Source organism: Eutrema salsugineum, unplaced genomic scaffold, assembly GCF_000478725.1.
Source record: "Eutrema salsugineum unplaced genomic scaffold, Eutsalg1_0 scaffold_4, whole genome shotgun sequence".
Taxonomy (NCBI): domain Eukaryota; kingdom Viridiplantae; phylum Streptophyta; class Magnoliopsida; order Brassicales; family Brassicaceae; genus Eutrema; species Eutrema salsugineum.
Genome location: NW_006256686.1, coordinates 687,069 through 696,702, shown reverse-complemented (window position 1 = coordinate 696,702; position 9,634 = coordinate 687,069). Strand labels below are relative to the sequence as shown.

The window sequence follows — 9,634 nt, the reverse complement described above, 5'->3', positions numbered from 1 at the left end:
CATCTCCTTGTTGTCTGTTCCGGTTTGCTTCGTCGAGCGATCGTATTCAGGACAATCATTGCTATTGGCTTGAGCCAAATTTTCGATGAGGGCTCTTCCTTGGGCTATCGTCTTTTGTCCAAAATCTCAATTGCTAGCTGTATCAAGTGAAAGTTTGTATTTTGATTGCAAACTTCGGTAAAATGTGCTCAGCAGGCTTGATCCAGGAAATCCATGGTGATGGCAATCACGTTCATACTCCTTAAAAAGTTCCCATACTTCATAGAAAGATTCAGTCGGCCCTTGCTGAAAGCTTGAGATCTTTGGTCTCAGCAAGTTCGACCTTGACTTAGTATAGAAGTGATTCAGGAAAGCAGTTTTACACTCTTCCCAATTAGTAATCGATCCTGCAGGCAAAGATTTCAACCAACGGTGAGCTTTGTCTGCTAATGAAAAGGGAACAACTTACACTTTAAATAGTCTGCTGGAACTTGGTTTGTTCTCATCATGCTACAGATCGATTCAAAGAGCTCGATATGGTCCATTGGGTGTTCAGAAGGAACTCCATGGAATTGGTTTTGCTTCACCAATGAGATGATTTGAGGCTTGACTTCAAACTCATTCCGGTTCGGAAATGGAACTTGGATTGCAGATCGGTTCTGAAAATTTTGAGTAAGTGCATCAAAATCAGCTATGCGATGGTTCCTGGCTTGTCTTCGGTGTTGATTTGCTGGCTGCACAGGGCGGTTACCGCGCCCATTCGGCTGCATTCCTTGGTGGTCACCATCGGCTGCATTGATGGGTGCATCAAGGTCTTCACGTTCTTTTCTCTCGCGGTTCTGGTGGTTTCTTGGAGGAAACTCATCCTCCTCCCCATCGTGTCGAGCATGATCACCTCCTCAGTGATCATTCTCTTCATTTTCTCCATGTTCGGACCCGTCTTGGTCCATATTTAAAGCTCGGTTAATAGGATCTCCAGGCTGGTCGTCGTTGGCCATTCCTTGCGTTCGTCTAAGTCTTCGAAGTTCTCTTTCGTATCTGTCTATCTCGTCTAGAATTGGAATGTTTTCTACAGGTCTGTGCCTGGTATTCATGCAATTCAGAGAAAAACAAAAGAAGGGAAAGATAATTCAGAAAAACTTTAAGAAAGAACTAGAAATCAGGTGTCTAGAACAGAAGTTAAAACAAGAAAAATAGCAAAAGGCAGCGAAACAAATCCCCGGCAACAGCCCCAAAAACTTGATGCATGTCAACTGCGTGAGGGAACAAGCTTTACCCTTAACAAAAACAAATGAAAGCCGCAAGTGCACATTTAATCAGTTGTAGTATTTAGGGATCGAATCCACAGAGATTTGTGTGCCTGGTATTCTTCTACGGTTTCTAACTTTATGTCTAGACTAGATTGGTTTTAGAGGTTGGTTGTTTTTCACGGATTAAACTAAAACAAAAGAAAGCAAATAAATCTATCCTAAGGCACAAGTAGAAAAATCGAATGGAAAGGAAATAAAGCAAACAAAATATCGAACTAAAGCAATTGAAATGCAGATCTAAATAAGCAAGTAAAAATCGATTGGTTTGTAAACTATGGCTAAAAACGCTGAGCTTTTGGGAACTCTACAGGGATCATAATTGGTTTTAACACTAGAGTAGATAGATTGGGATTGACGGATATCGATATATAGGGTTCTAGAGCTAGAGTACGGCGGTATGACTACGTCACTGTCGTGATCATAACCAACTATTTCTCGCAACCCTGACCAGTAGGTTTCCACTCTGGCCCTGGAAGAGAGAGAACGCAAGAGCTGCACAAGACTCGTCAATACTCACGATCTCGCCGCAGGTAGGTTTCCACTCCTACGTAAAAATCGCCTGTTTCATTCTAGGGCTGATACTTAATGAAAACTTTCGCAACACTAACTATCTAGATCAGATACTAGGTGATCAATCAAGCATACATGCAATAAGAACAAGAATAAACAGAGTACAAAGTTGAAATCCCAGATCTATAAACCTAGATGTCTTAATCGATTATGAGAGCCCCTTTTGGGAACCCTAAGCCCAACTCGGGATCTACTCAGACATGGCTGAGGTCGACATCATCATTGGTTTTAATAAAAGTAATCAAAAACAGTAAAGAAAAGAGATGAAGAAAGCTTCTCTATTGAAGAACTCGGACTTGAACAATCTTCTACAAAAATCGCATAAAAACGACTAAAAGAAAAAGGGTTTCTGTAAAATATGAAGGGTTGTCTCTAAAAACGACCTAAATGACAAGTATTTATAGTCTTCAATACCCCAAGGTCTCTAGGGTTCCGGAATTGAGACTGAGAAGAAATATGGGCTTTAGTTCGGAGTTTGCCGGCCGCGGTCGGGAATGACGTGGCTGGCCGCGGTCGGGAGGCTTGTGACCGCGGGAAATAGGTGGCTGTTGGCCGCGGTCATGTGAGTTGCTGGCCGTCTTCGAGTGGCTCCGGGGCTAATGGAATATCTTGAGATCCAACCGTTGGAATGTCTCCAAACCAAGTGCATTAGAAAGCTGGTTGATTCTTCTATAAGTTGTCCAATTTTGAGGGTGAGCAGACGGTGAGAAGGTCTTCGTCTCTCCATGAGAGTTCTGACGGCCTGCATTTATCCAAAAGAGTCTTTTTGTTCCAATTTGTGCCTCTTTATCCCAAATTATCTGAAAAGTCTTTTAAAATCTGAAAACATAGAAATCCTTTGAAAACCTTTGAAAATGGAGTAAAAACACCTGTAAAAGATATTAAAGTGATCCATAAAAATGGTCAAAATCCGGTGTTATCACTAGAATGAACTCTCCAATCGGCAACGGCGCCAAATTGATGGCAGGAATTTTTCAATCCTTGATCAATTCCTCCACTACTCATGTCATTGTAGCACTTGAGGTATCAATCCAAATGGAGAGATTCTAGACACTAGAATTATGAGGAGCTATCTTAATTCAAGTCAAATAAGCAGATGAGTTGGTAACAAGGTGATCTAAAAAATAACACAAACAAAAACAAACAGTAATTTAAGAACAAGCAACAAGACAACAAAAGAAAGACTCAAATTCAAAATAAAGAGAAAGCTAAACCTCTAGATGTGATCATTGATTAGGGTGCTTTAGATATTGATTCATGATGCTAATAACATAATGCAACACTTGTTACTCTTTAGTCTAGACTTCAAAAGCATATTAATTCCAATTAACTTAGAACTCTAAACTAGACTAATCCTCTCATGAAGGCATTAATCTCTAAACTAATCCATTTTCAAACCAAATCATCATTTGTGAAATATGAATCAATGAGCATTAATAAACAGTTATAATATGTCATTCATGCATTTAACTATCACTCTCATGATGAAAAACGCTTGAACCCTTAAGTTAGCTCATTCAGGCATTTCATCAAACACCTTGTGGGTGGAGAAATGCCTAAGGTATAGATCAGAGTGATGTGCAAAGATCTAGCATTAAAAGCAGCTAACTAAGGAAAGAAAATGAGAATCTAGAACCTAAACATCATAAAACAAACACCTAAGCACCCTAATCTACACACATAAAAGCTCAAAAGAGGACTACTCACTAATCATGAAGAAAACATCTAATCTTTTGCAAGAGATGATGTTAATCATGATTAGAAGCAGAAATGAGATGATGAGATGATAAGAAACAGATTTGGAATGATCAATCCCTTAGATATCTCTTAATAAAATTCGGTTTACACTAAAAAGAAGAGAAAAAAAGATAAAGGATAAGCTAAGACAAAGATAAGACAAGATAAGATGAGATCATTAGGGTTTTCTCTCTAAAAACTATTTATAGGGAATGCATGGGACCGGGTTAACCCAGGACAAACTGGGTACTGACCCGCCCTTTCTGGGTTGCTGGAGCCACCCCTCGACATCTGCAGAAGCCCCACACCGAGGGTCATACACCAGGGGATCATGTGCTGGGCTGAAACCCGAATTGACCAGCTTCTCTTCCATTCAGTGTAACTTTCTGATCGTAACTCCAAATGACCTGAAACGAGTTCCATGAGAACGATAACTCATCCAGCTCAAACTTTAGTGAAGAAACTATCGGCGCTTGGGAAGTGGAAGGTTCCCCGGAGTGCTCATCTTTGCATTGCATTGACACGATCAAAAAGAGGCTTCTAGACATGTGTCCATTCCGGAAATGTTATCTTCTTGCTCATAGCTCCAAATTGAATGATCTCAAACGTTCTGGAAAGAAGACTCAAATATATTGAATCTTGATGAAGGCCTTGTAAACTGAATCGGTCTAGAAGTGCATCGTCCTTCGCAAGCATTGGAGGTCATCGGGTCGGTCTAAAACGGTGGCGAGACAGGTGCGTCTTCCGGTAAGCTTAACTCTCTGCTCACTATTATAAATCTAATGAATTGAAGCGGTCTGGAAACTAGACTCAGTGCTATAAAACTTCTATGAAGACCCCGTAAACCAGATCGGAAGGGAAGGCTTCCTAGTAACGACGTCTTTGAGGCGTATCGGATTTCTTCGGAGTGCGAGACATGTTCGTCTTCCGGTGGCCATATCTTTCGGCTCACTGCTTAAAATGCCCGGATTCGAAATTTTCTGGGTTCTTGACTCAATTATGTCCAACAGCACATCTGTGCTCTTGCAGAGTAGCTTAGGGATTAAAACTTTGAGCAGATCAAACATTTCACCTCTAATCGAACAAGAGATAAGAAACTGACCTTGACCTTCAATTTTGTGAAATGTTCGAACAGGTATACCTCTTCTGGCATGATTGAACAAGTCTTCTATTTCAGGGATGGATTCCTTGCTCTCAAAGAAGTAATGGCCTATCATGAAGTCTTTGCAAGCTCTGACAAAGGTGATTCCTTCAGATAAGCTTTAAACTTCATCATTGAACTCATCAAGCTTTTCTTTGCTGATTTTGGTGGTGTAATAGCGGCATTCTTCAGGTCTTTGAAGGTAAATTGCATAGACAGCTGCTTCTGGTGATGTTAGGTATCGAGCGTGCATAAAATACTTATGGATGTCCTCTTTAGACTCCTTACGATATCTGAAAAAGACCTGTAAGCAACAAAGTTTCCAGACATCATCAAAGCTTAGATGAGCAGGGAGTGCTTTGACGAAGTTGTTGAACTCTATGAGTTTCTCCCGACTGATGTTGCTGGTTATGCATTCAACTTCTGCTGTATTGCTTTCTGAGGAGTATCCTGCGTCTGGATCCTCTACGTACAAGCCATAATCTTCATCTTCATAGTATTGTTCTTCATACTCATCTTCACAAGACAAGGCCATGTTTCAGAGTAATGGCTTCTCTTCGCTTTCGGATTCTTGAGTGGTTATGGAGTAAATTAGTAGCTGAAAGAGGGGACGCGACCGCGGGAGGCCTGCTATGGGCTGCGGGTAGGGGGAGTACGACCGCGGGAGGCCTTCTATGGGCTGCGGGTAGGGGGAGTACGACCCCGGGAGGCCTGCTATGGGCTGCAGGTAGGGGGAGTACGACCGCGGGTGGACGCCTCTTGGCCGCGGTTACAGGAGACACGACCGTGGGAGAGGGTCTCCGAAGTGAAATGCTGGAATTGCTTGCTGCCTTGCTTCCTGAATGATCTCCTGGGTCTTCTGGCTTGGTGTACTTGCTCTCTAGGCTTAGGTCTTTAATGTGGAGTGCTGAACTTTTCTCTCCAAGTCCTTGCATGATCTCGTCAACCTTTTCTTTAACTTCATCAAGGGTATAAACAACCTTATATATGGTCGAGTCAAGCTCTTCGGTTTTGTCAATAACTTTGAATACCTTCTGCGAAACTTGAACCGTGAAGTCATAAGACTCGTTCTTAGCTTTGTTGAGGGCTTTATCTATGTCGTTGAGCTTGCAATCCAGGTCCATGATATTGTTCTTAGTGTTGCAAAGCTCATGAGTGTGCTTTGCTTGTTCATGTTCCATGTTATCGAATTTATTTGCGATCATGGCTGCGTCTTTGGTTGCTTGTTCCTCCATCGATTTGACCTGGGAAGCAAGGTCATCAATCTTCTCGTTGAAAAGCTTTGATATGCCATCGATCCTTTCGTTAAGAGCGGCTGTAGTAACGGCTTGAGCTTCAATGAAATGTTTGATCGTGACTTCAAGTTGCTCCAATCGATTACTGATCTGGACGTTCTCATAGTGCTGGAGGATTTGGTGAGGTAGGCAATGCATAGGTTGGTATAGGGTATACCATCGGAGGCGCGTAGGGGTTGTCCAGGAATGCTTGGTAGTTCGGATCTGAGTTCCGAACTGAGTTGAAGAGGTCGCGTATATAATGCTCTTCTCTGTGTCTGGTGGCTTGAGGAGTGTTGTAAAAACCTTCCTCGTAGTAGGGATTTTGATTTATAGAGTCCATTGCTTCGGGAACTGAAATAAAAAGATCCAAAAAATGGAAACAAGCAGAAAAAGGGTTCTAGAGTCGATTTACTAACCTTTCTAAGGGTTTTTCAAAAAAGGAAATGGGTGCCTTCCCCGGAAACAGCACAAAAAAACTTGATGTGGTCGTGTGTTGAGGGTTGTCAAGTTTCACCGTAAATGAGATCAATAGCCGCAAGTGCACAGCTGATCGATTGTAATACTTAGAGATTGATTCCACAGAGAATGAGGTTTTTTTTTCTGCAAAAGCTTTCGAAAGAAATGTGAAGTAAGGAAGTCTAGAACCAGGTGATTTTTGTAGGGGTTTTGGTAGTGTCTTTAAAACGTAAAAACTAATCTTAAGGGGAAATTACGGGAATTAAAATGACCTAATAACTAAACCTAATGAAATTGACTAAAAACGAGAAAACGGCTAGACCTAATTGCTTGTATGAAAATCGGCTGAATAAGTAAAGTACTAGACTAAAAGCTTGAATGAAAATCGATGTAAAACAATAGAAAAGAGAAGTTGGGTTTTCAGGGAAATTCTCTCCGGGAGATGAACGATTCAAAATATTGCTAGAAGGTAAACTAAAAGATCCTAGCTAAAGCTTTTAGAACATGAGTCACGAACGTATGAATACGCCACTGTCGTGATCATAACTAACTCTCTCTCGCAACCTTGACCAGTAGGTTTCCTCTCTGGCTCTGGAAGAGAAAAGATGCAGTTTGCTTAAGACTCGTCAACATTCACAGCTCGCCCATCGGTAGGCTTCTGATGCGAGCTAGGGTTGATGTCGCAAAAGAATTTTTAAATTTGTAAACCCTAGTGTCTGCAAGTGCACAGCCGTGCGTTGTAGTACTTAGGGTGTCGATCCACAGGGAGAGTTGTCTTTTCTGCAGAAACTTCAAACTGGATTAGTAATCGAAGTCAAAGACCAATGAGTGTTTTTGTGTGGTTGTGTGACACTGAAAACGCAAAAATAAAAGAAGACTAAGACTCTACTAAAACGAATGTGGGGCTTACATGGATATCTTAGGGGATATTAGATTCATGCTAGGGTTATAAAGCTTATAGGTGGCGATATAGACTTCTCTGGTTTACTCTAATCGATGTATGGTGGCATTTCCAATTAGCTTCCGAGCGATTTATCTTCATCTATCTTTTGAGATCTGCATGCAACTGGAATAGATATATGTATGATTAATCAACTAATCACTTACCTTGGCAATTAACTCTCGCTCTCATGCCGCAAATAAGATCATGCATTAGACATTGAATTTGTCTGCTCACATCTTCTCTACAGGTAGCTCTCGACTATTGTAGAGACTATGTTCTTCTGAAGCTTTGTTCTGGGAATCTGATACAAAACTCTCGTGGCTCTGATTCCTAGATTCAGTTGTTAGATCGCGAGTTTAACTACATGCATTATGAACAACTTAGAAGAGATGAGATCAAAAATATGGCTAAGAAAACAACAGCAATCCTAATCGAATATGGAGTCCGCTTCGATGGATCCCTTAAACCCAACAACTAAATTACTCTGACATGATTAAAGAAAGCATAAGCAAAGAAATAGATAGCATAAACTGAATAGATGAAAAAGAAACAACAAGGGTTGAAGAGAACAATCTCTATCTCCCAACCTAAACCTAAGAAACAAAAGTTGGGTGCCTCCCTAACAAGGAGAAAGGAGCACACACGAAATAGGTTTCTAAAATACATATTTATAGGTCTCCAAGTGTTTCTGGTCGTCCTTAAGGCTTTCTGTGAAGAGAGAATGAGTCGGAATTGAAAACAGGCCATTGGGCCGTTTATGGGCTTGTCGCAGAATTGGGCTTCTCCAAGTCCGGTAAATGATGTTCCACCGTGGGTGAAGGCTCTCAGGCGTGGCCAGGATGTTTTTCACCGCGGTCACGAGCTCCTGGACCGCGGTGGTTGGTCTATGATGCCCAAACTTCATTCTTCCTTTTGCTTCTTTCGCGAGACTGCATAACATGTCTCCAGTAAATTGGAAATAACTTATGATCCAACCGTTGGATTGCGTCCAATCTAATTGAATTAAAAATCTGGTTGTGTCCTCTATCTTTTTTCCAACTTTGATCTTGATCAGAAGGTGAGAAAGTCTTCATCGGATGTGAAACTTCTGACAGTCCGAAATTGGCCAAAAGTGAATTTTTCTCCCATTTACCTTGCTTTTGCCTAAGAAACCTGAAAAGTCTTTTAAAACTACAAAACATGGAAAACACTGATAAAAAATTCAAAACTGATTGAAAACATCTGCATAAGATACTGAAAGTGGTCCATAAATATGGCCAAAATCAGGTGTTATCAACTCCGCCAGATTTAAACCTTTGTTTGTCCTCAAACAAAACAAAAGATCTAACTCCAGAAAAGATGTTTGAAAATCGCAAGAACTAACAAAATCTCAGAGACCATGCTTCTTAACCAAAGTTAGTCATTATGCTCAGATCAGGTATAGTCTAGAAAATTCTCACAAAATACAGGGATAACTAGTCTGTTGATCCGTCATGCGAAAGTCTAGACACTGAAACCTATCTTCCTGTCAACTAGCTCTTAACATTAATTATAAATTCCAATGGTTCTCATCAAAATGACTTTAGTAAAGCAATCAAGGCTAGGTATTCAAAATGGCTCTTTCAGGGTGAGGTTTTTAGTGTTTAGGGTTACCTTTTTCTGGAGAGACAAGACATTATGCAAAACAGTAAGAGAAAGTGGAGCTGTTGATATCCACAGTTTCCAGTCACATTCTTCTTGCATTGGGATTTCTGATCTCCTTTCTTCAAGTTCTCCTCATGACTCCCCCATACTTAGATTTTTGTCTAGGTTTTAAAACCAATGATCCACCAATGAATACTTGTAGCCTTATCCAAATAATTTCGGCTATCCTAGACTCTTTAGACTTTTGGTTTCCTTTCCTTCCATTTTTTTTTCTTTTTTTGATTTTTATTTTTTTTTTGAAAGGGGAAACCGCCTTTTGACATAGAGTCTTAGGGAGCACAAAATTTACCTTTATGATTGAGCTTTTTGAGGCACCATTGAGGCTTGCTGAAGTTGCATGGTACACTTCCTTCCCAGTTTCATTCAGTCCTTCTCTTGAGTAACTGAAAACTATGTTGTTCCTCCCTCTCCGGCGTTTTTGCACATATCTGCCAAAGGAGCTAAGAGAGAATGCATGAAGTTTGAAATTATGGTTTTGGGTAAAGGTGTGGTACCAGCTAAAGATGAACTGGCCATTTAGGACAACAAAGAGTGGTAA

At 40.8% G+C, this 9,634-nt stretch overlaps 1 non-coding gene across 1 annotated transcript; it reads left to right on the top strand.

The window, feature by feature from the left end:
- Positions 1-208: 208 nt before the first annotated feature.
- On the top strand, positions 209-315 carry LOC112084919. The gene has a single exon (XR_002898573.1). It is a non-coding gene; the product is annotated as a small nucleolar RNA R71 (small nucleolar RNA).
- The last annotated feature ends 9,319 nt before the right edge of the window (positions 316-9,634 follow it).